The sequence below is a fragment of the Lissotriton helveticus genome, chromosome 10 (assembly GCF_964261635.1).
Source record: "Lissotriton helveticus chromosome 10, aLisHel1.1, whole genome shotgun sequence".
Classification (NCBI taxonomy): domain Eukaryota; kingdom Metazoa; phylum Chordata; class Amphibia; order Caudata; family Salamandridae; genus Lissotriton; species Lissotriton helveticus.
Genome location: NC_136071.1, coordinates 592,316,988 through 592,341,505, shown reverse-complemented (window position 1 = coordinate 592,341,505; position 24,518 = coordinate 592,316,988). Strand labels below are relative to the sequence as shown.

General features: G+C 45.9%; 1 protein-coding gene across 1 annotated transcript in view; it reads left to right on the top strand.

Annotated features, from left to right (window-relative positions):
• LOC144785417 (UPF0764 protein C16orf89 homolog) overlaps positions 1 to 24,518 on the top strand; it is a 714,167-nt gene that overhangs the window by 673,867 nt on the left and 15,782 nt on the right. The window lies entirely within an intron of this gene.

The window sequence follows — 24,518 nt, the reverse complement described above, 5'->3', positions numbered from 1 at the left end:
TATTATTATTGTTATTATTATTGTTATTATTGTTATTAATATTATTATCATGCTAATATTAATAATAATAATGTTATTTGTGTTTTGTATTTTGGGACTGAGGTGCATTCTGTTTCTAGACACTTGCACCTGAAATGGAATCAATAGGAAATTACAAAGTATGATCAAAAATGCTAAGAACTCAGAGCAACAATGTTTTGGGCAGCAGCCACTTTTGGCAAGACCAAATTTGAATAGCAGAATGTGGTCAAGATCAGGAACTAGCAAATAGGGATTCTGATGCTCCTCCTAAATGTAGTAGTTTTCTTATGCAGGAGCCAGTCTACCTTTCCTTTGATCTCTAATTCACTGGAAGCCTATCAATGATAGGCCAAACTGATTCTTATTAAAGAAGCGAAGGTATTAAACGTATCTATCATGAACTTCCTCTATTTCTAGTGAAACCTAAGATTAATACAGTTAGTTCATAGATGTTTCTGCAGATGGATCTTGAAGTTAAAATTGGGACTCTCGCCCCTGTTGGGATATTTTGAGAAACCGTAGTGGCCAACATTCATCCAGCCTTTAATGTCTAGAGGAAAACATTGTGAAAGATAACTCACAAGAAAGCATAACATTCATTTTAGCTCCACCTATCAGGTGTGAAGGAATACTGGAAGTATGCATGGAAACACTAAGCCAGGTCACAGATCTAGGAATATAGGGAAACTCCATAAACTATGATTAAGACAGAACTCCGGATCTAAACTTCATTTTGGTAATAAAAGCTTTAAATAATCCCAATTCCAATTAGTTTTATTATTCTTCAAGAGGACAACTCTGTCTTCAATACTTTGGGGGTGAACTATAAGTCTATTCAGTGGTTAACATATAGTTTTATCTGGGAGGGAAGCCTAGTGTTGATAATGTTCCTAACTTATAGTCTGATTTATACCTTGGTGGATGCGACCAGGCTGTCGAAAATCAATGGTCCATCCGTTCGCCATTGGAACTGTTTGCCCATCTGATTTACATGTTGGTAGTATGATAGACATAACTGCATCTACCCTCCACCATCTCCGTTGCATGCGGACGGAGAAGTAGCCAAAAAGCGGCTGAAGGAGGAATTTTAAGTCACAACTCTGCCGGCCTTATTACAATGTTGCTTACCGTCGGCATACGCATGGTTGAAACTCCACTCCTGACCTGGCAGATTCTCACATATAAATGGGCTAAGCTTACCATACCTCCCTTTCCAACTCGATTCTTCACCATGAACCTCATGTTGCAAGGCGTCGCTTACTTGCTGCTCAATATGGAGGACGGTCGACTAAGTGGCTACAGTAATAGGAGGTATGTGAACTTAAAGTTGCTTTTTTTATTTGTTGGCCTTTTACTTACCCATTCTGATTTTTCAAGTAGTCTGTTGATTTTTCCGAAACTTGCATCAGTAACAATTATGATCACTTACTAAATTTATATTGTGATGCATATGCAGTTGTATCCTGTAGCCTTGTTACAAGGCTTACGTTATGTATGCAGTCTTATATGCATGTTCATCATAGACGAGTTCATGTCCAATGAAAATGTGGTGTAAGCTTCTGTCATCATGATGCAAGCATACACCAAATATCCAATATAGAGTTGACCTTCAAATAACTATCAAATTGCAAATCTAAATAATAGGACATACAACATATAACAGAGACTTATATGTGTATGTCATAGTGACCTTATGTTGCAGTTTTTAATCCATAATGCATATGTTAAAATGTCAATTATTCAATAATCATATCTCTCAGGTCACTTTGCTATTAATTATATTTATTATATTTCTAAAATCCGTCGCACGCTGCCGTCTCAACACCAACAATTCGGTCTTCACCCCTCCTATTATCTGAACATGTTAACGTTTCTTATTAGCCCATTAGCAATGCTAACCAATGGAAATGTGAATTGGATCACTCCTTTGGTTTACACATAATTGGTACATTTCATGTACTGACCAAAGTGGTACTTCATGTACCCTGGGTGTGCACGTTAAATGCTACTAGTGGGACTGAGATATCAAAGGGGGTGATGGACGGTGCGTTGGAGCAAATCAAACACTCACACCCAGTCAACTGATCTGGGTTTAATCCATCATCATTCTTTAGCTCACTCTACCACCCCAGTTCAGACATGGCCATATGCAAATCAGTCTGACCCTGTGCCTCATGGGAACAGTCCAGCCCGAACTGCTAAGCCATGTATTCCCTGGACCAGAAAGAAGCATCCTGGGACCGGTTTCTGGCTTGAATCCAGTGGCAAAGTGAGCAAGGGACCCACGTCTGAGCACACCCTGCCAACTTAGGGCGAACAAAGCGATACCAAAGGGGATGATGGACGGAGCTTTGGAGCAAATCAAACACTCACCCCCAGTCAACTGATCTGGGTTTAATCCATCATCATTCTTTAGCTCACTCCACCACCCAGTTCAGACATGGCCATATGCAAATCAGTCTGACCCTGTGCCTCATGTGAACACTCCAGCCCGAACTGCCAAGCCATGTCTTCCCTGGACCGGAAACAATCATCCTGGGACCGTTTCTGGCTAATCAGCCGTCATCAGCCAGGCAAGCTTGAATCCAGTGGCAAAGTGAGCAGGGGACTGTTGGACTTGGCCCTTCTGGCAGGTTCAAGCCTAATCTTTTTGCTTTTAGTATGTGATCTGTGTTAGTGATTTTTGGTCTCTGCGCACTTTTTCCCTGTGTCCCAGAGTAAAGTGCGTGCGTGTAGTGAGGCTGACCTGCCCTCCCATAGGAATGCATGGGGAATGTATGTGTCCCTGGTAGTTCCTGATGCGTGGGGTGTGCAGGCTCGAGTCTGGTATGGGCGGACTCGTGTGATTGAATGCTGCCCAATGATGCATACGGTGTGTATGTGTCTAGTGTGGAAGTGCCACTTCTAGACATTGGTGTGTGTGTGCAGTGAGTGTGCTGGCGTGTGAATGGCTGGAGCTGGCTGGGGAGGCTGGCTCCAGGAGTCTGGATGGGTCTGCCGGTGGTGAGTGGGGAGATTAGCATGAGTGATGTGAGGGAGGGGTGCACCTGGGTCCTGAATAGGGCTGGGCTTTCCCCACACAATGCTGGCTCCGCCCCCTGTGGTGCGACTGATGACCCTAGCCTGCCTGGTGAATGGAAAGGGTGGCTGGGGAAAACAAAGTACTCCAAAACCAGCTGCAACTGGTTTCTCCCCCACCCTGCACCCTAAGACAAAGGATTTTACAGTATAAGAAGGGGCTGTGTCCCCTTACAATTTGTTCTGTTCCTGATCCTACTGAGGTGGGCTGCTGCTGGGCGCCAGGAGGAACTGCCACTTGGCACTGCCTTCCTGCCTGGAGGGCCCAGTGAGCTGGAACCTGGCCCAGCCTTGCCCCCCCTACCTTGCTCTGCTGAGGGACCTTTTGCTGAACTTGTTGTTCCTCTAGAGCCTGGAAGCGCTTTATCTTGTCCCAAGCGCCTGGGAGCGCTGCAATCACCTGCTAAGCACTGGGAGCGCTTTGTTTCTTCCCTAAAGCGCCTGGACGCGCTTTATTTATCCACTAGGGCTTGGGGAGCACTTTTATTTGTCCTAAGCGCTTGGTAGGTGGTTAGGGTTGTGAAGGAGGTATTTACCCTTTACCAGTAATTACTGGTTGTGTGCTACATTTACTATTTTGGTGCTATAGTCATTATATGTTCTATGTGCTAAGTGTTATACCTACAAGAATTATTATTCCTACAAAGTGCTAATTACAACAAGTGCTAGTTCTAAAAGTGCATACCCCTGACAGTGGTCCAGGTGGCCCTGTCCTGTACATAATCCCCTGTAAATTCTGCCTGTGCCTGTTGGCACATTGTAAAGTGTGTATTTTTATCTAATGTGTTTTTTTATAATACAAAGGCTATTTTTTATATAACCTCGTGTGGAGTTTCCTTTGTGGTGGGCCTTGGGTGTTGTTGCTGGGTGCACGCGCAAATGCTTTACACATCGCCTCCGAGATTAGCCTTGCTGCTCGCGTCATGTTACCTAGAGGGTGAGCAGGGGTTATCTTGGTGTGTAACTCCCTTGCCCTGACTTAGGAATGGTGATCTCTGACTGACTTTGGCGCGAGCCTTGGCCAGCCAGGGACCCCGTTTCTAACAGGGTCCCACGTCTGGGCATGCCCTGCCAACTTAGGGCGAACAAGTGATCTGGGTTTAATCCATCATCATTCTTTAGCTCACTCCACCACCACAGTTCAGACATGGCCATGGCAGTTTGGGCTGGACATTTCCCATTGGGCGCAGGGTCAAGACTGATTTAAATATGGCTGGGTCCAAACTGGAATGGCAAGGTGAACAAAACAATGATGGATTTAGGCCCAGATCTCTGTACTGGGGTTAACGTATGACATTGTTCCGCATTCTGTCCATCAATTGTTCTTTTGGCATTTGTCACCCCGAGTGGTACGGGTATGCCTAGACATAGGTCCCGTGCTCTCCATGCCACTGGAGTCAAGCTATCCTGGCTGATGAGGGCTGAAAGCCTGAAACCGATCCTAGGATGCTTGTTTCCAGTCCAGGGAGGTTCTGGCCTGGCAATTTGGGCTGGACTGTTCCCATTGGGAGCATGGTCAAGACTGATTTGCATATGGCTGGGTGCAAACTGGAATGGCATGGTGAGCAAAAAAACGATGGATTTAGGCCCAGATCTCTGTACTGGGGTGAATGTATGACATTGTTCGGTATTCTGTCCAGCTATTGTTCTTTTTGCATTTGTCACCCGAGTGGTACGGGTATGCCTAGAGATGGGTCCCGTGCTCTCCATGCCACCGGAGTCAAGTTATCCTGGCTGATGAGGGCTGAAAGCCTGAAACCGGTTCTAGGATGCTTCTTTCCAGTCCAGGGAGTACCTTGCCTGTCAGTTTGGGCTGGACTGTTCCCATTGGGCCAGCGTCAAGACTGATTTGCATATGGCTGGGCCCACACTGGAATTGCATGATGAGCTAAAAACGATGGATTTAGGCCCAGATCTCTGTAATGGGGTGAATGTATGACTTTGTTCTGCATTCTGTCCATCTATTCTTCTTTTTGCATTTGTCACCCCGAGTGGTACGGGTATGGCTAGATTTGGGACCCGTCCTCTCCATGCCACTGGAATCAAGCTATCCTGGCTGATGAGGGCTGAAAGCACAAAACCGGTCCTAGGATGCTTGTTTCCAGTCCAGGGCGGTCCAGGCCTGGCAGTTTAGGCTGGACTGTTCCCATTGGGGGTAGGGTCAAGATTGATTTGCATATGGCTGGGTCCAAACTGGAATGGCTTGGTGAGCAAAAAAACAACGGATTTAGGCCTAGATCTCTGTACTGGGGTGAATGTATGACATTGTTCTGCATTCTGTCCATTGTCGTGTATTTCTATAGGTTCTGAATCGATCCCCCTATTCCTGACCCTATTCTGGTTAAACTACCTAGCTAGTTAACTAACAGTCAGCCCATGAGGCAAGAAATTCCCCATGATGCAGATACCGTTATCTGACGCAGTCACACTACGGCACAGGAACGTGTTATCTGATTAGGTCATAACGCTTGAGATCTAATTAGACAAGCGATATTCCTCCAGCCCCTGATAAGGCATACGACGTTCTCATAACAAATCAAACCTATGACAACCTGGATAATCCGTGCGGCCATTGTTTTGATTTCACAGAGAACTTTAGTAAAGAATGTGCTAACGAGCAAGTCGTATGACATCTTTATTGACGTACCTATGTCCATCCTTACGTCAATCCCGGCACCTTTAAGGTATAAATATTGCCGATCTTGCCCTATGCAAAACACACGCGTGGTGACAAGACGGAGCAGCCATACTTGCCGAAGCCGAGAGCAGAAGCAGACCCCGCAGGCAGCCGCCCCGCCTTCCTGACGCGCTGAGAGACGCGCTGCTATCTCAAGCCGAGAGACCCAGCACCGGCGCTTCCGGGTAGCCCTCGCAGGCAGCCTGGAATATCGAGAGCAGAGAAAGAGATACCATTCCTCATTCATCCTAAATTCCAGGTACAGAACTGAATAACCCCTCCTAGAGAATTCTTTAGTTATTCACTTGGCAAAAACAAACTTAACTTAAACTGTAACTTTCTATTCCCGCCCACGCATTAGACTTGGGTCAGGTACACGGGGTAGGCGTATTTAGAAACACCAGTTGAGCACGTTTAGTCAAATGTATATGTGTATGTAAATATATTTTAATCATTTTAAACATCATATGGCTCAGAAACCATATCAATGTTTTTACAGTATTATTTTATACTATTGCTTCTAATGTATGCACTTTACTTAACTATAAGTATCGCAATAATATCGATCCATTTCTCTTGTACGAGAAAAGAGACTGATCAATAAATAACATCTTTTTATTGAACACGCCCGTCTCTTCCTTTTCTCTACATTCTGATGAGACTAAGAATGCACGTACTGACTGAGTAAAATAATTGCCTTGTGCTCACACGACTCTTGAGATTGACTCTTGATTAGGGGAGAGCAAAGTTGTCATGTTCTATGGTTGTCAGAAACTAAATCCCTTCTTGTCTAATCAGGGGAGTTAATCCTTCCTTGAACATTCGAGAAAGTTTCTAGCGAACTCTGAGCTTAGCTGGCAAACCCAAAAATTAAGTCTAGTATCGACAGTAGTAGACCTAGTTAACGTCTGGCCTAGGCCTTTACTGCTGTAGGTACTATTCCAATGCGCAGAGCCTATTGGGAAAATAGGAACTACACTACACATTAATTGTTCTTTTTGCATTTGTCACCCCGAGTGGTACAGGTATGCCTAGACGTGGGTCCCTTGCTCTCCATGCCACTGGAGTCAAGCAGGGTCAAGACTGATTTGCATATGGCTGGGTCCAAACTGGAATGGCTTGCTGAGCAAAAAAACAACAGATGTAGGCCTAGATCTCTTTACTAGGGTGAATGTATGATATTGTTCTGCATTCTGTCCATCAATTGTTCTTTTTGCATTTGTCACCCCAAGTGCTACGGGTACGCCTAGATGTGGGCCCCGTGTACTCCATGCCTCTGGGGTCAAGCAATCCTGGCTGATGAGGGCTGAAAACCCCAAACTGGTCCTAGGATGCTTGTTTCCAGTCCAGGGCGGTCCAGGCCTGGCAGTTTAGGCTGGACTGTTCCCATTGGGGGCAGGGTCAAGACTGATTTGCATATGGCTGGGTCCAAACTGGAATGGCTTGGTGAGCAAAAAAACAACGGATTTAGGCCTAGATCTCTGTACTGGGGTGAATGTATAATGTGTAGAACAAGGACCCCCTGATACGGAATGATAATTCCTTAGGACAGGGAATAAAACAGTGTGTATATCATAACAACAAAATCACAAGCAAGAGGAAGGGTGACTATATCAAGGAATCACTGATACAATTCAATATAAAAACTCAAGTTCATTTAATAAATGTTCATAATGAAAACAAAATATATTACTGTCAACATTACATAGCAATCAATAAAATACACAAAAAGTGACAAACTACACCACAATAACATAAAATAATCATATATTAAAAAAGATTAAAAAGGTGGCAATCAATGTGTTTCCGACGCGCGTTTCGGCGTTTCAAGGACGCCTTCTTCAGGAGACACAAATTCTGTTTATTAACTGCGTGAGATGATTCCATGCAACACGTAATTTTTAAATTCAGGACGATGCCATTCTCTATAGTGAATATAACTTCATGAATTTGTGAAGACTTATACTATTCGATGTGGATTGATACACCGAATTGTGTTCTTATCATGAAAAGCCCAACGAAACGTAGTAATAGATACGGTTATGCCTCGTCAAATTAGGGCCAATGTCGTTGTAACGATGTAAAGTGCTCTATTTTCAGATATTCTATTGGACGCTGACTTCAGCCAAAATTGTTCTATTTTCAAATATTCTATTCAACGCCAGCAGGCACAACGAATTCTATTCTTTATGTGATGGAGTATTTCCGTGTCGGTTCCACTGATATATGTGGATCGTATTCAACAATTATCGATACGTATTAATGATAGACCGATGTGGGAAGCTCTCTGCAATACGGAAGGCACTTTATCAAGATGTCCGATACTTTGACTTTCGGCTGTTACTCAAGGATAACGAGTTTCGATAAGATTCTAATGAAATCTACGTAGAAGGCACCGGGCGCTGCAAATGGTAGCCGCTAGCGTCCTGCGGCCGTTGAAGATCGTACGGTCAGATCTCTGTACTGGGGTGAACGTATGACATTGTTCTGCATTCTGTCCATCACTTGTTCTTTTTGAATTTGTCCCCACGAGTGGTACGGGTATGCCTAGACATGGGTCCCGTGCTCTCCATGCCACTGGAGTCAAGCTATCCTTGCTGATGAGGGCTGAAAGCCCGGAACCGGTCCTAGGTGTTTGTTTCCAGTCCAGGGAGGACATGGCCTGGCAATTTGGGCTGGACTTTTCTCATTGGGCGCAGGGTCAAGACTGATATGCATATGGCTGGGTCCAAACTGGAATGGCGAGCAAAATACGGATGGATTTAGGCCCATTTCTCTGTACTGGGGTGAATGTATGACATTGTTCTGCATTCTGTCCATCAATTGTTCTTTTTGCATTCGTCACCCCGTGTGGAACGGGTATGCCTAGACGCGGGTCCCGTACTCTCCATTCCACTGCAGTCAAGCTATCCTGGCTGATGAGGGCTGAAAGCTCAAAACCAGTCCTAGGATGCTTGTTTCCAGTCCAGGGAGGACCTAGCCTAGCAGTTCGGGCTGGACTGTTCCCATTGGGCGCAAGGTTAAGATTGAATTACATATGGCTGGATCCAAACTGGAATGGCATGGTGAACAATTAAACAATGGATTTAGGCCCAGTTCTCTGTACTGGGGTGAATGTATGACATTGTTCTGCATTCTGTCCATCAATTTTTCTTTTTGCATTTGTCACCCCGAGTGGTACGGGTATGCCTAGACGTGGGTCCCGTGCTCTCCATGCCACTGGAGTCAAGCTATCCTGGCTGATGAGGGCTGAAAGCCCGGAACCGGTTCTAGGATGCTTGTTTCCAGTCCAGGGCGTACTGGCATTTCTTTTTGTTATTAAATTTGAGTAGGCTCAGCCTTACTGATTAGAGCCAAACCCTGTTGTACTATCGGGTTTCCAAAGGGACACCGGCAGGGCAAAAAAGTATTATTTTTTTAATTTTCACCAAAAATCTTGGCAGGTCCGTGACCCCCGCGAAAATTAGAAATAAAAAAAGAACAAGAGAGGGCTCCCACTCATAAGGCTCATGGAGCCCCGGGGACCACAATCTCCTTGGGGCTTTTGTTATGAAAAAATGAGGGGGTGCACTGGTACCCTTTGATTCACTCTATGAGCCTTGGGGACCACCACCTCCACGTGGTCAACAGAAATATTGATGAGTGAGCTGTGTGGACCCCCTGAGCCCAGGGGATCACTGCCTTCCTGGGGCCAAATACTTTAAAAACAATGGGAGAAGGGCTGTGCAGCCTTTCTACAAGGCTATTCTTGCACCAGGGGACAACAACCTCCCTGGGCCAAGGAACTTGAAACTCAAAGGAGGGGAGCTGCACTGCCCTCTCCTAGAGTCAATAATTCCCCTGGGGACTGCCATCCCCAGGATCGCCTCCTGCTATGTCCTGGGGTGTGCACCCCTGGGACAACGCTGATTGCTTTTGCTTGGTAGGAGCTGTAAATTAATACTTGTATAGCGCACTACTCACCCGCAAGGGTCTCAAGGCGCTTGTACGAATACCGCTGTGGAACCCATCCTGGCTTTCCCTGTGAGGTGTCCACTCCTGGGCACCCTCTAGGTGGAGGCCAGGCATCCTTAGCGTTGGGGAGGCCGTTGTGGAGATTAAGCAAGCTATTGCCCAGAGTTGCAGAGTGGGACTCCATGATTGGAATAGGCACCGAGGCGATAATTATCAGGTCCGTGGAATTTTTTGAGCCCAAGACCCGCCCAGGCGGGGAATTGAACCCTGGTCCCGGGCTAGACCTCTGTATCAGGGTCTGCCACTCTAACCATTGAGCCACACTTCTCCACTGTGACCGCTACCACCAAGCTAAAGAAAGCAATCTGGTTCCAGCTGTTTCATTTCTTTCCCTGCATGCAGGAATGTGGACAGGGAACAGGTTGAAACTATTGTTCCTGCATGGAGGTAGCCCCATTTCCAGCAGCTCCCTGCATGCAGAAGCAATGCTAGCTCCCACAGGAGGCGGAGAGGCAGCTGAGACAGTGGGTGCCTTGAGGCTTTCCCTACGGTCCCAGTAGGTACGGTCAACAGGGAGCAGAAAAAGGCAGAAATAAGGTCAGCAATGAGAAGAAAGAGACTTGATAAAGGTGAGAAATGGGCAGAAGGAGGCAGAATAAAGGTTAACAACTAGAAGAATGAGGCAAAATAAAGGTGAGGAACGTACAGAAAGAGGTAGAATAAAGATTGAAATGAGGAGAAAGATGCAGAATTAAAGTCAGAAACGAGCAGCAAGTGGCAAGATAAAGGTGAGAAACTAGAAGAAAAAGGCACAGTAAAGGTTATAAATGAGCAGAAAGAAGTAAATAAAGGTCAGAAACAAGCAGTAGGAGGCAGAATAAAGTTCAGAATGGAGCAAGAAGAGCCAGAATAAAGGTAAGAAATGAGCAGAAACAGGCAAAATAGAAGTCAGAAACAAGCAGGAAGAGGCAAAATAAAGGTAAAAAATGTGGAGAATAAAATAAAGCAATGGTCTGCCATGAGCAGAAAGAGGCAAAATAAAGGGGAGAAATGAGCAGAAAGAGACAAAACAAAGGTCAGCAATGAGTAGAAAGAGACAAGGTAAAGCTGAGAAACTAGCAGAAAGAGGTAGAATGAAGGTCAGAAGGGATCAGAAAGAACTAGAATAAAGGGCAGGATGATCAGAAAGAAGCATAATAAAGGTCAGAATTAGCAGAAAGAGGCAACATTGAGTTGAGAAATTAGGAGAAACGGGCAAAATAGAGATGAGAACTGAGCAGCAAGAGGCATAATAAAAAGGGCAGGAGTGAGCAGAGAAGAGGCAGAAAAAGGAGGAGAAAACAAGCAGAGGAGGCACAAAACCGAAGTTAGCAGAGAATAGCGGACTACAGGCAATTTGGCGAGGAGGACTGTCGCAGGGGGAGCTGGCACAAGGACCTGTTCTGGTGTTCCCCCCTACTTTTCCTACAGCACACCCACTAATAGACCTACTTATACATTCATGCATCTACTTACAGACCCACTCAGAGACTCTTGCACCCAATAACAAGCACACTCAGACACTCATGACCCGACTCACAGATCTATTCAAACCCTCACTCACCCACTCACAGACCCACTGAGAGATTCACACACACTCACAGCCCCACTCAGAGACTCACACACCTACTTGCATGCTCATGTACCCACTCATACACCCACTCAGAGACTTGCACACCGACTCAGACCTACTCAGATACTGACGCACTCATTCACAGATCCACTCCGACACTCAAACACCCAATCATAGACTCTCGCACATTCTCACAGACCAGCTCAGTCATCCACCCATTCACAGACCCACTCAGACACTCCTATTTCCATTAACAGACCCACTCAGAGACTCATGCACCCACTCACAGATCTACTCAGAGACTCATGCACCCACTCCCAGGCTTACTTAAACACTGATGGACCCACTCACAGCACCACTCAGACACTTATGGACCTACTCACAGACCCACTCTGATACACACTCAACCACTCACAGACCCACTCAGACTCTCACACACTCACTCAGAGACTCAAATACCTACTCACCTACCTATACAGCCACTCACACACCAACTCTCAAAGGTTGAAGGTTACGGTTAGGAAATGAAATTAAAAAACACCAAAATTAATGGGGAAAAACAAAGATTACTGGTATCTTATAGTTAGGAAATATAATTTTTCAAATGCAGAAATTCATTGAAAAATGTCAAAGGTTACAGGGACGTTATAGTTAGTCAATAGATTTTTTTTAAAAACCTTAAAAATTCACTGAACAAACCAAAAGTTACAGGGAGGTTATAGTTAGGCTCATTTTTCACTCATACAAAACAAGTGAAATTTAGCAGTTGTGGTTACTTGAGCAAACTATAAATTATGCCCCCACAATGCATGGCTTATGACTTCACATATTACATCACCCATAACATGGTCGATGACATCACTGATGACATCTCAAATGACATTACAGATGACATGAGTCAGTGATTGTAAGTATTTCATCAATGTTTCTGAGACTTAAAGACATATATTAAGGTACTGCATACGTTAAAGCACTATTCTTTCTGTACTACTAATAAGTGATACTATTTCTGACATATGTGATCTGAGTGGTCTGTGACTGTCTGTACCAGTGTGTGAGTGGGTATGTACATGGCTGTATGAGTAGGTGTTTGAGTGGCTGTAAGGGTGAACAAGTAGGTGTGTGAGTATCTGTATGGGGGAATGAGCAGCTGCATGGGTAGCTGTATTGAGTGAGCGAGAGGGTGTGTGAGCAGCTGTATGAGGGTGTGAGTAGCTGAATGGGTGGGTAACTAGCAGTATGGGTGACTGAGTGGTTGTATGAGTGACTGTATGAGCGAGTGACTTGATGTATAAATGGCTGTATGGATGAGTGAGTAACTGTTTAAGTGGCTATTTAGTTAACTGAGTGGGTGTGTGAGTGACTGTACTGGAGAGTGAGTGGCTGTATGGGTGAGTTGCTGTATGAGTGAGTGAATGGTCATGTGGGTGCTTGTATGGCTATGTGAATTGGTTTGCAAGTGGTTTTGTAAGTGGATGAGTGGGTACATGAGTGGTTGTGTGGGTGATTGAGTGGCTCTGTTGAGATGCTGGATGTTTAAGTGAGTGGGATGTGAGTGGCTAGATGGGTGAATAAGTCGATGTGTGAGTAGCTGTATAGATAGATGAGTGGTTGTGGGAGTGACTGTATGGGTGAGTGAGTAGCTTTGTGAGTGGGTGAATGGATAAGTGAGTGGCTGTGTAAGTTGCTGTATCGGTGTGTGTATTAGTCTATGGTTGAGTGAGTGGGTATGTGAGCAGTTGTATAGATGTGTGAGTAGGTATATGAGTTGTATGGGTATGTGAGTGGATGTGTGAGTGGTTCTATGGATGATGTCATCGGTGATCTCATTTAAGATGTCATCAGTGATGTCACTGACCATGTTATGAGTGATGTAATATGTGTGGTCATAATCAGTGCATTGTGGGGCATAAGTTATAGTTAGCTCAGGCAACTATAGCTGCTGAATTTCACTGGTTTTGTATGAGTGAAACTTGAGCCTAACTATAACGTCCCTAGGAAAGTGCCTTTTTTTACATGCTTAGCCACCACTTTTTGCCTAGTGCATGATGTGATTTCAAATGTAAGTGTACTGTCTCCCAGCCAACCAGGCTCACAGTACCAGATCTCATTCCTAAAATTGTACCATGATTGGCACAACTTTAGCTACCCCTGTAAGTCCCTAGTAAATGGTACACCTGGTACCTAGGGCATTGGTACTAGAGAGGGTCCTCCAGGGCAGCAGAACAAATTGTGCTACCCTAGGGACCGCTCACCAAGACCATGCAAAATGCCATTGCAGGCTGCATGTCTTGGTGCAAGGAAAACCAGAGTCAACATGTCACACAGTGCTGTGTGCCATTCCCACATACACTGCATGAGTTACAGGTATGTCACCCTACTGCAGGCCTTGCAGCCCTAAGCCAGGGTGCACTGTACCCCTTGTCTGGACATATCTGCATGAACATATATGACCCTGCAATATCTCAGTCCATTTTTGGATATTGTAAGTGCACATGGAAGCCATAGAAAGTGCATGGACTTGATACTTCTCATTACCAGTTCCCTAGGTCCATTTATAGATTCACAGTACTCTTAATAAATCTATCCTGAGGCCAGTGTTGGATTTATTAATAAATGCACACAGGTGACACCTTAGAGGGCCCCCTGAAAACCTATTAAGCACTGGTGTGGTCTCTGACTAATCCTAGCCAGCCTACCACCACCTGATATCTTTCTGACCTCATGGGGTGAGAGCCAGTGCTCTCGGAGGCCAGGAATAAATCCTGCTCTGGGCAGAGGTGCATCACATATCCTGCAGGCCATAATGGCCTTCCAGGGTGGGAAGCTTCAAAGGTGATGTTGCCTTTGAAGTGCATCTTAGACATCTCCAGATAGTAGAGGATGACAACCCCTTTGTCCGGCTTCACATTTGGTGGCAGGGCAGGTGGGAAGATTAGTTAGATTAGGAGGTCCCACATTCAGCCAATACCACCCCGAAGGTGGTGCAGCTTATGTGGACACTACTTTTCTAATTCCTCCATCTTGGAATGACAGGAATTAAACCTATCATGCCTAGGGTAGTGTACCTTCCCACAGGAAGTGGTCACTTGGCTACTACCTGTCACTCCCTTTAACACTCCTAAATTTAGCATTAAGTGGTATCCCTGTACCTTGAAACAGATTTGATGGAGACATGGACAAAGAAGAGCTGCTGACCCGACCTCCAAAGACCTGCTGCAGGGAACATTTGCACACAACCCTGCCTGCTGCTCCCAGGACTCAACATTCTGGGTGTGCTGTCTCGCCCCACCAACTCCGAGGACCGCAAGAACCCCCGGAGCACCTTGGGCCTTTGAAAAATCACCAAATAACTCCCTTTGAATAGAGGTACTACTCCCCTGACGTCCAAAGGCACAGAATCCACAGAATCCAGTTTCTCGATTTGCTGCTCCCAGGCGACTCTGATGCAGCACCGAAATTGAAAGTATTACCACAGGTACAGAGGATCTGATCTGTCTCCTGACCAAGTGTTAAGACACCAGGACTTACAGGAGCTGTAATGCATCAATACCTGGGGTACTGGACCCTGTTTAACCTCCACTGAGTCAAAAGGTCCAGCCCAGACTCCAAATGCCCAGGAAGTAAGCCCCCATTGAGGGATGTCAGGAACCCTGGGACCTGCTTTGTGAATGGCCGAGCTATCCCGGAATCATCCCTGCAAAATGTCTGCTCCTGACCATGAGGACATTTTGACGCACACCGCCAACTGACCTATCTGCTCTGCATACAGCCTGCCTGGCCTGGATAATGATGAACCAGCTGAGCTCTTGTGGTATTGAGGGCCTTGCGACTGCTCATTCCAGTGGAACCCCTCATCCATACCTTTAAGTCCCCTTGTGCAGTGTGTTTTCAGGTGGCCCCTTTCTTCATAGTGCATCATCTACCAATGACCTCAGCACCTTCCTTCCAACTGATTCTGGGACGCTCCCAAGAAACCGCTGGTGTAACACTAGATGGGGCCTTGCACTGACCTAAATCCAAAAAGTGAACCTTGAGATCCAAAGATATGATTTTATATGTAGTTTTCTATTTTTTCCAATTGACTTCAATTGTGCATAATTAAGCACAAAAGTTAGTTATTGTGTGAACTTTGAAAATTCCTATCTTAAAAAGTACTTACTGTATAATTCAGTTCTTGGTATGAAGAATTACATAAAAATCAATGTTATTTGTGCAAATTAATCTTGGATTTGTTTCTTGAGATTGTTTCTTGTTTATTGCCTCTGCGATTACAACAAATGCTTAGCACTATCCTCTAATAAGCCTAACTGCTCACCCACACAACCACAAATAGAGTGTTAGTATTATCTACTTTTGTCTCTGTACACCAATATGGATCTCACTGGATTTTATGCACAATGCACCTCGTCACTATATAGAGAGATAGGTTACTACTTTGGTGGATCAGGGGTGGGATCCACAACTTTGAGTCTGCTGATACCAATCTGTCAATGTGCGACCGAATAAATAAATCTAAAAATTGCTCTTAGCCAGTTGTATTTTTTGATTGGTATATTTTCCTAAATTTTAAAAGTAAGTGTTAGGGCCCGGTACCAGTGCTTAGAATTTCAAAATCATACTCTAGTTAGGACAAAAGAAAAGTGTTATGTTTTTTAACTTTCTAAAAAGTCCCAGTTTTAGTGAATAACATTGATAACCCAATGAGGCAAGCCCAGGAGCTTGACCTGACACCATACATGGAATTTTCCTACTCTCAGTTATGGGCCGCCTATAGGGGTTATGGTGTTAAAACTGACTCTCATACTACCAAAGAAAAGCTTATGAGGCTTTTCGCACAACATGAGTCAATTGTCCAGTGTATGAGAATTATTTCTAGGAGAATTATAATGTAGGAGAAGATGCGGAGGAGGAGGTGGATACCCCTGTCTCAGAAGAGGAAGCTCCCTCGTAGGAGGAGCTGGCCCTAGAAATACTGGCCTGGAGGTTGAACTTAGAAGCTGAACTTCTGGATGTAGGGTAACAAAGAAAAGAGATGAGCCTAGGACCTGTGTCTGGTGCTAGAAATATAACTAGAGGGAAGAATTGTTTGACCCTAAACTCCCCAAAGGAGCTGTCCCTAAATCTGCAGAGGGTGATGAGTCTGACATCACCAATTGGTTTACTGCCTATGAGAGAGCCTGCATTAGCAGAAAGGATGCCAAAAAGCACTGTGACTCTCTCTTGTGGGGACCTTTCTCAGGTAAACGCAGGAACTGGCTCCTAACATTAAATGTGGAAGATGCTGAGTCTTATAACCTCATGAAGCGTACCCTGATTGAAGGCTTTGAACTCACCACTGAAGATAGATTTAAATTCAGGGAGATCGAAAAACCCAGAGTCAGTCCTAGGTTGAATTTCTAGACCTTTCAGTGAAAACACTAGGTGATTGGTTAACAGGTAACAATGTGCATAACTATGTTGGGCTTTACAATGTAATCATGAAAGACCATCTGTTCAGTAATTGTTACAATGAGAAGTAACATCAGCAACTGGTAGACCTAGTTCCACTTTCTCCCCAAGAGTGTGGGGAAGAAGGCAGACCACTGGGTCAAAACAAGGGTAACCAAAGCTGCCACTGGTGGGGCTGACTAAAATAAAGTGGTCAAAAAGACCCATCCAAGGGAAAGATGGTGACCAAAAAGATAGAGTCTTCTGAAGACCCCCACTGTGGGCTGCTTTGGGTGGGCTGATCCGCCTGCTGCATGCTCATTTGGCCGAAAACTCGACTGGTGAACTATCGGGCCCGCGCTACCAACATGGTGGCCCGAGACGCGCTCTGAATGCGGGACTGCAGAGGCCCACAAGTGGTGGTGACTGCTGCTCTTGGGCACCAAGAAAAAATCGCGCTGCTGTGCCTTCGACCGGTGTGCTGTTTGGATCGGGGCGAGAGTGGGGATCAAGTTTGCTCCTGGTACTGCCCGGAGGCATGGCGGACCTACCTGTCAGCCGGCCAAAGCTGCCAATTTATCACGCATTGGGAAGGCGGCAGGCTTCTGCTAAGATCAGACCAGTCGACCAGGTATGTCCCGCAGTACGACTCGGCTCTGTGTGCAGCCCACCTTGACACCCCTGCTGATCCTGCTGGTCGTGCTTCTGCTGCACCTGAGAGACCTATTATACTCCCCCCTCTGTGAGTCTCGGCGATAGGCTACTGTATTGAGGGATCACCGTGTGCGGGCCACGCACTGGAGCGGGGACACCCGCTGCCTGGACCAGCTGACTGCAACTGCAGCCTACCTTGCGGCTGCACTCAACTGAGCCTACTCCTGTTGTGGTAGGATTGCCATTACTCATCTTTGCCTCGAGGACTGTTGGCGTACTATCTAAGTGGGGACCTTGATGCTTACTAGCTGTGCTCGAGTGCTGTAGCCCCCCTGCTCAGACTTCCAAGCTTGTGGCTCCTCTCTGGGAACTCTCTATCGTCTACCTTTGGCATTATCAACTGAGGCTGCTCATATCACAATCTTTGTTCCTTTTGCCCTTTCTAGCTATGCGGCTCTGTGTGAATCGTAATCCCTTGAGCCTCTTTCCCTGACCTGCAACAGTGCTGCTGTGCTGAAGCATGAGACATACGCAATCTCATAAAGCTCAGTGGAGCCTTCTGCTGCCAGTATCCCTGCTGGGTGAGGACCCTACTGTGACTCGTGCAGCACACCTAGATATCTGGCATTGCGCAGCCAGCAGACTCTTGTTCATAGGGCGCATCTCACTCTTGTGCACCTCAACCCAAGGCTATCAACATGGAGAAAACTGAGCACAGTCAACTGCACTTAACCTACGAATCCCGCAAATCGAGCAAGACTTCTCAGCATGCAGCTACTGATTCGGAAGCCGATACGGCCAGTGATCACCTACCTAACATTGATAAAACACTTCTTGCAGTACAAGTCAGCTTGCAATCTATTGATGGGAAAATCAATAATTTAAACTTGCGAATGGATCATATGTCCGCTAAACTGGACAAGCATGCAATGCGCCTTGGGGAGGCAGAAACACGCATTTCCGATGTTAAAGACAGCCTGCAGCAAGTGACCTCTAGAACGTCGTCTATGGAGAAGGTATTAGCTATAATACAAGCCCGCAACGACGATTTGGAGGCCAGATCCAGACGAAACAACGTGTGCATTACTGACCTGCCTGAATCTATGAACACGGGCCGTCTTGAGTCCTATGTGGGGAAGCTCCACCAGGCGATTTCCGGTGCAGACCAATTGTCCCAGGTCTTGATAGTGGAACGGGCCCATCATTATCTGGCTGCTCGTCCCCCCCAGGTACCCCTCCACGTCCATCATAGCTCGCTTATTGAACTACAGGGATCGGGATGCTGTCCTCCGCATCGCTCCTTAAAAAGGCACAATCATCCATGAAGGAAATACTATACTGATTGCACCCCAGCTATACAGGAGGCACGGAGAGAATATCAGCCGGTCAAAAAGTTGCTCATCTTGGAACAGATACCCTACGCAATGCTTTACCCAGCACGGCTGCGCATTAAGGTAGATGGCAAGCCCAGAATATTCACCACTCCCACGTGGGCAATGGACTACCAAGACTTTCAAACGACATAGCCAGACCTCATCCTGCACGGCGGACGACAAAAGCGGGGGCCCTGCGGGTCGACAGCTGAACATTGATATGACTGGGCACTGTGAGTTGTGGACACAGGTGCATTTTTACCTTGTTCTGGTCCCACTGTGATCTATATCTGTTTGTATGTCCTGGCCATGTGCTGTACAGACTAAACACAAGAATTTGTGCCATACAGTTAATATTTCTCCTACTGGTTGAACTTGTAGTGCTTATTACTGTTGGGGGACTTTAGTAGTGTTTTGTGATGTTGTAATACAGAGGGTAGGAAATGTTGTCACTCTGCCACCTCCTACTACTTAGGGAGGGAAAAGTGCTTCAGCACACCCCCCATTGGTGCTCCCCTTAGCTGCTTTTTCCTTCGGCGCTGCACTTGGGAACTGTTTTGGGATGTTCAGGGTGGCTTTCGCACGTTGCGGAAGCTAAAGTGTGTGGGGAGTGATGTTGGAAGGGTGAGGTTTGAGGGGCTAGTTCATGTGGCTGATTGCATTCTAAATGTTGTGAGGTATACCTATGTAGCATCATACATTACAGTTGAATCATGCTTGATATATAATAAACTAAAGGCCAGATGTAGGTGGCCCAAAATTACCGAATTTCAGCCATTACCGAATGGTATTGGGCATTTGGAATGTAGGGGAGGATTCGGTAAATAACGAATCGGTATTTACCGATTCATCATTTACCAATTCGGTATTTACCGAATCTGTAAATGACATGTAGGAAGCACTTTCAAGAGCGCTTCTGTGCTTTAAGGATTCATTATTTACCACAAACTATTAGTTGGTGGTAAATAACGAATACCTCTGTAAATGCAAATCTGTGCATTTACACTTGTGCCATGTGACAGACATACATGCCCTTAGGACATGTATGTGTGCCGCATGTGCACACAAGTACTATTCAGGGGTGCAACAGGGTGTCAAAGTGACACCCTGCCACCCTTGACTCTTTCCCTATTTTACCGAATCGGTAAATACCGATTCGGTAAATTCCGAATCCTAACGATTCGGTAATTGTTACCGAATTATTACCTACATAGCATTTACCGATTCTAAAATACCAAATCGGTCAAATTTTAGAGTCGGTAAAATGGGATTACCGACATCAGGCCCTAAAGCTCTACATCTGGATTACACACTGTCGGATCCGGGACTGTCGGTCCACTTAGGGTAGCATGGTCCTGTGTGGAAAGGCTAAATCTAGAAGGCAACTGTGTGGTGCTTGCATTATACACTCTACAACACCTCAGCGCAAACCCACCAAAAATGACACCACACCATCTGTTGAATAGAATATAGAGTAATTTTATCTCGTTATATTGTGAATTTCAAATGAGAGTTTCATTGCACAGTTAATTAGATCCAGGTCTCTTCTTATAGAATTAGGTACAACCACTGGTCAATACATAATGTCCCTTATGGCAGACAAAGCATCAATATTTTAAACACATTCAGTTTGCTTTACAACAGGTATTATTCTTTTAGATGGTTCACTTGTAACTGATTGTCATTCAGCTACCCAGATAAGTGCATTGGCTATTACAAAAACAGATATGGGCAATTCTCTAGAACAAGCATATAAATAGAAGACATTCTGTTTCAACCGGACTCTTCCCCTTATTCTGAATTAAGCTGGGAAAGATTTCTGGATTCAAGGCACCAATCTCTGAATTAAAGTACACAGTCTCACTGTAGTTCCTGAGCACGAGATCTGCTTCAGAAGGAACTATTTCCAGGGAAAGTTTAAGTCCGGACTCCACTCTGCCTTGCCAGATTTGTCAGAGTATGGGCAGAGATTGTATTATTCCGGGGCTTAATTCCCGTCACACCCTAGTTCCATTAAGGACCCTTTCCCTGGATAACTTCTCCCTCTTCCTCCCCACCCTCTGCTGTGGAGTTCCCGATTACCTTGGCGCCCGTCCGGCGCCTTAATTGGCTCCACTGAAGGTTGAGTCGGTGGCCCGGTCTTCCCCCCCTTCTCCCTGCTCGGGTCTTGACTCTTTGTCCGAGACAGGGCAGAGGCGGTGACCGGGTCGGGTGGTGAACTCCTTGGAGGCCTCGCAGCTGACAGGCCTGCGTACTCACTCTCTCCTGGTCTTCCAGGGAGTCGATCGCGGGATAGCCGGCTCCTAATGAGCGTGCCTGCTTCCGCCTCCCTGAGAGACTTCTGACATGCTGAGGAGAGGCTGCGCGCTGGGCGGGAGTCCTGTTGCCAAGCGACCCCGCCCAGTGTCTCTCCCTGAGCCGGCACTGCTCCTCTTTCCCTCACGCTTCGCGCGGTCGGCCACGCTATCTCAGCAGACTTACGGGGACTTAAATTGCCTAAAAATAACCACCAGGTCTTAGCATATGTGGATCGCAATGGGATAGAACTTGCCCTCAAACAAGAAACACACTTGACCCAACAATCTGAAGTACACGTAGGAGCACAGTGGGCTGGTTATCGTTAAGCCTCCTCATATTCTTCCTATTCCTGGGGTGTAATTACACTAGTCAAGAAAATTCTTCCCTTCACCGTGAATAAAACTTGCTTGGATGACGCAGGTCGATATGCTATTGTTCATGGGAAACTGATGTGCAGTTTAGTTACTTTTGTAAACACTTAGGCCCGAACGTAGATGATCCTGCCATATTTGAATGCATCATTTCCACGCTGCAGACCTGGTCTGAACCTCTGGTTTTATGGGAAGGCGACCTCAATAGACATTTAAGATCCGAGTAGAGACAAATCTAGTGGCAAAGGGGGTCAGTCCCCTCGGGCAGCCCGTGTCATAAACGAGGGGATGGCTTAACTGGAATTGATAGATGTGTGGCGTCATTGAAATGCAGAGAGTCTGGAGGGCAAACACATTTCTACTGTGCAAGGCAGCTGGTCTCTGATTGATTACTGGTTGCTGAGTGAGAGTGCAGGAGGATGATTGTCCATAGTGGAGGGTTTACCCCACACACTGTCTGATCATAATCCTGTCCAAATTAACCTCTGCATTCCACGCACTGTCTGTCGAGCATTCATGTGGCACTTTCTTTCTGAGGCACTGTTGGACCCCTTATATGTTACAATGATCCGCGAGGCCATTGTACAATACTTTGACCACAACAAGGGTTCGGTTGATAGTGCTCCGACCCTCTGGGAGGCATTTAAAGCCATGATTCGAGGCACCTGCATTAGCACATCAGCTGGCATTTTGCAGGATTTACGTAGATAGCTCGCCAAAGTCGAAGTCACTTTACAGTGCTTTGAGCGTGACTACAAATGTTCACCCTACACTCAGACACTGGCGACAATTAAAAAATCCATATTAGAAAAAAATGAGCTAGCAGAGGGGGAGGCCAGGTACATCTCTAGGCGTCATGTGGCCCGTTGTTCCGGAGAGGGAGAGCCACCAGGACATTATTTAGCCCACAAGATTAAAGCTTGAATAGACCGGCCTACTATTACAAAGATCACTGACAAGACTGGTCAGGATTGTTATAGGAATCAAGACAGTCTAGCACAGTTTAGAAATTCCTATGCCGAACTGTATACCACGCAAGGCACGTTAGACACTAACGAGCTGGACATATATCTAATGGATGTAGCCTTGGCATGGCTTTCGGACGGTCAGAGGGAGCTCCTTGCTCAAACAATTACAGAAGAAGACATCCGCATGGCGATTAAAGCTCTCCCCAACAAGAAAGCCCTAGGCCCTGGTGGTTTTCCCAGTGAAATTTATAAGGGCAATGCTGAATAATTAACCCCCCATTTACTAGAAAGGTACTCCGAAGCATATGACGCAGGCATACTGCCGCCTACTCTCCGGGAAGCTCTGATTATTAATTTCCTCAAAAGAGACAAACCGCCCTCTCGTTGCAACACAAATCGGTCACTGTCACTCATTAATACCAACGCCAAAATAGTGGCCAAGATCCTGGCCTCCAGACTACAGCCTCTCATGCATGGTCTGGTTCTTCCGGACCAGTCCATGGTCATTCCCACCAGATCTACCTCTCACAATCCACGCACACTCTTATCTATGATTCATATTCTTGATCCTGGGCTCCAGGCGGTGGCCGTGATGCTTGATGCAGCCAAGGCCTTTCACTCCATAGAATGGGGCTAGCTATTTTATGTTCTGTGGCGAATGGGGCTCTCTCCTATTTTTATTAATTTGGTAAGCCTGCTGTATACTGATCCCGTGGCGCGGATTCGAGTAGAGGGAAGTACCTCAGATGCTAAACAGATTACCAGAGGGACCTGGCAGGGGTATCCCCTTTCGCCACTTCTCTTCGTGTTGACGCTAGAACCACTAGCCTGCATTGTTCAACAACGACATAGAGCCTCGGCCCTCCAGTTCGTTCACCGCCCTATGAGCATCTCACTGTACGTGGATGATATTCTGCATTTTATATGGGAACCACACACCTTCATGGCACCAGTTCTACGTGAATACATTCAGTTCGGGCTGTTTTCAGGATTACACATTAATTGGGTCATATCGGCGGTAGTGCCCCTGACCGAAAGCACACATCCCCATGAGCTTGAGTATCCTCTTGTAAGGTCAACAGACCCTGTAAAATACTTGGGGGTGTGGGTTCACATGGACCCTGACACAGTTATCTGTGAGAACTATGCTGCTGCATACACAAAATTGGAACAACAGGTGGGCAGATGGGTGATGCTTCCACTATCCCTGGCCAATCGCATAGCGCTTATCTAGATGGATGTGCTGCCTCAATTTTTATCTCTTTTTAGTAATATACCAATACCATTAACCCAGCTATTTTTTAAAACCACTCACTGCTCCTCCGGTGAATTTAATGAGGAAACAAGCTTGGGTGAGGTGGGAGACATCACTTTGGACTATAAAAGTGGGGGTTTCAGTGTGCCTGACCTATATTTGTACTATCTGTGTGCTCACGCACAATATGTGCACTACTGGTGGGGCTCTCATGACTTCATCCGGCATATAGCGTGGAGGATGGTGACACTCATCCTATTCCCTTAAGCTCTATATTGACTCTCACTCATCGGCAGACGCCCCGCTCTGAGATCAAAATTATTGATTCCATCATTGCAGCTTGGCATGCTCTAGGCCGCATGGCAGGGAAGTTAAATATATATTCCCCTTTGTTACCTCTGGCATTTCATGCAGACCTGTTGGTTACGCATGAGGCAGGAGCTATGCATACTTTAAAGCTAGTAGGGATAGATAAAATGCTGGACTTATATCCTAAAGGTGCTTTTTTGATGGATGATGATCTTAGTTATGTGCGACATAAGAAGGCATTATTAACACTTCTTTTTCCCAGGTTAAAAAAGTGATACAGGTGCACTATCATACTTTCCCGACCGAACCTCCCACACTATAGACCTTACAGGTCATGCTCACCAGCCCAACACGGCGTATACTCCTTACTAAACTCTACTGAGAAGCTCGAGCTGAGAAGCCTCTGCCGCATAACAAAAGCACGGAGAAATAGAATGCACATCTAGACCCCCAATTGATGCAGCAGGACTGGGAGCATTACTACCAGTTAACTGGTGCTCTAACATCGAATGGCAACC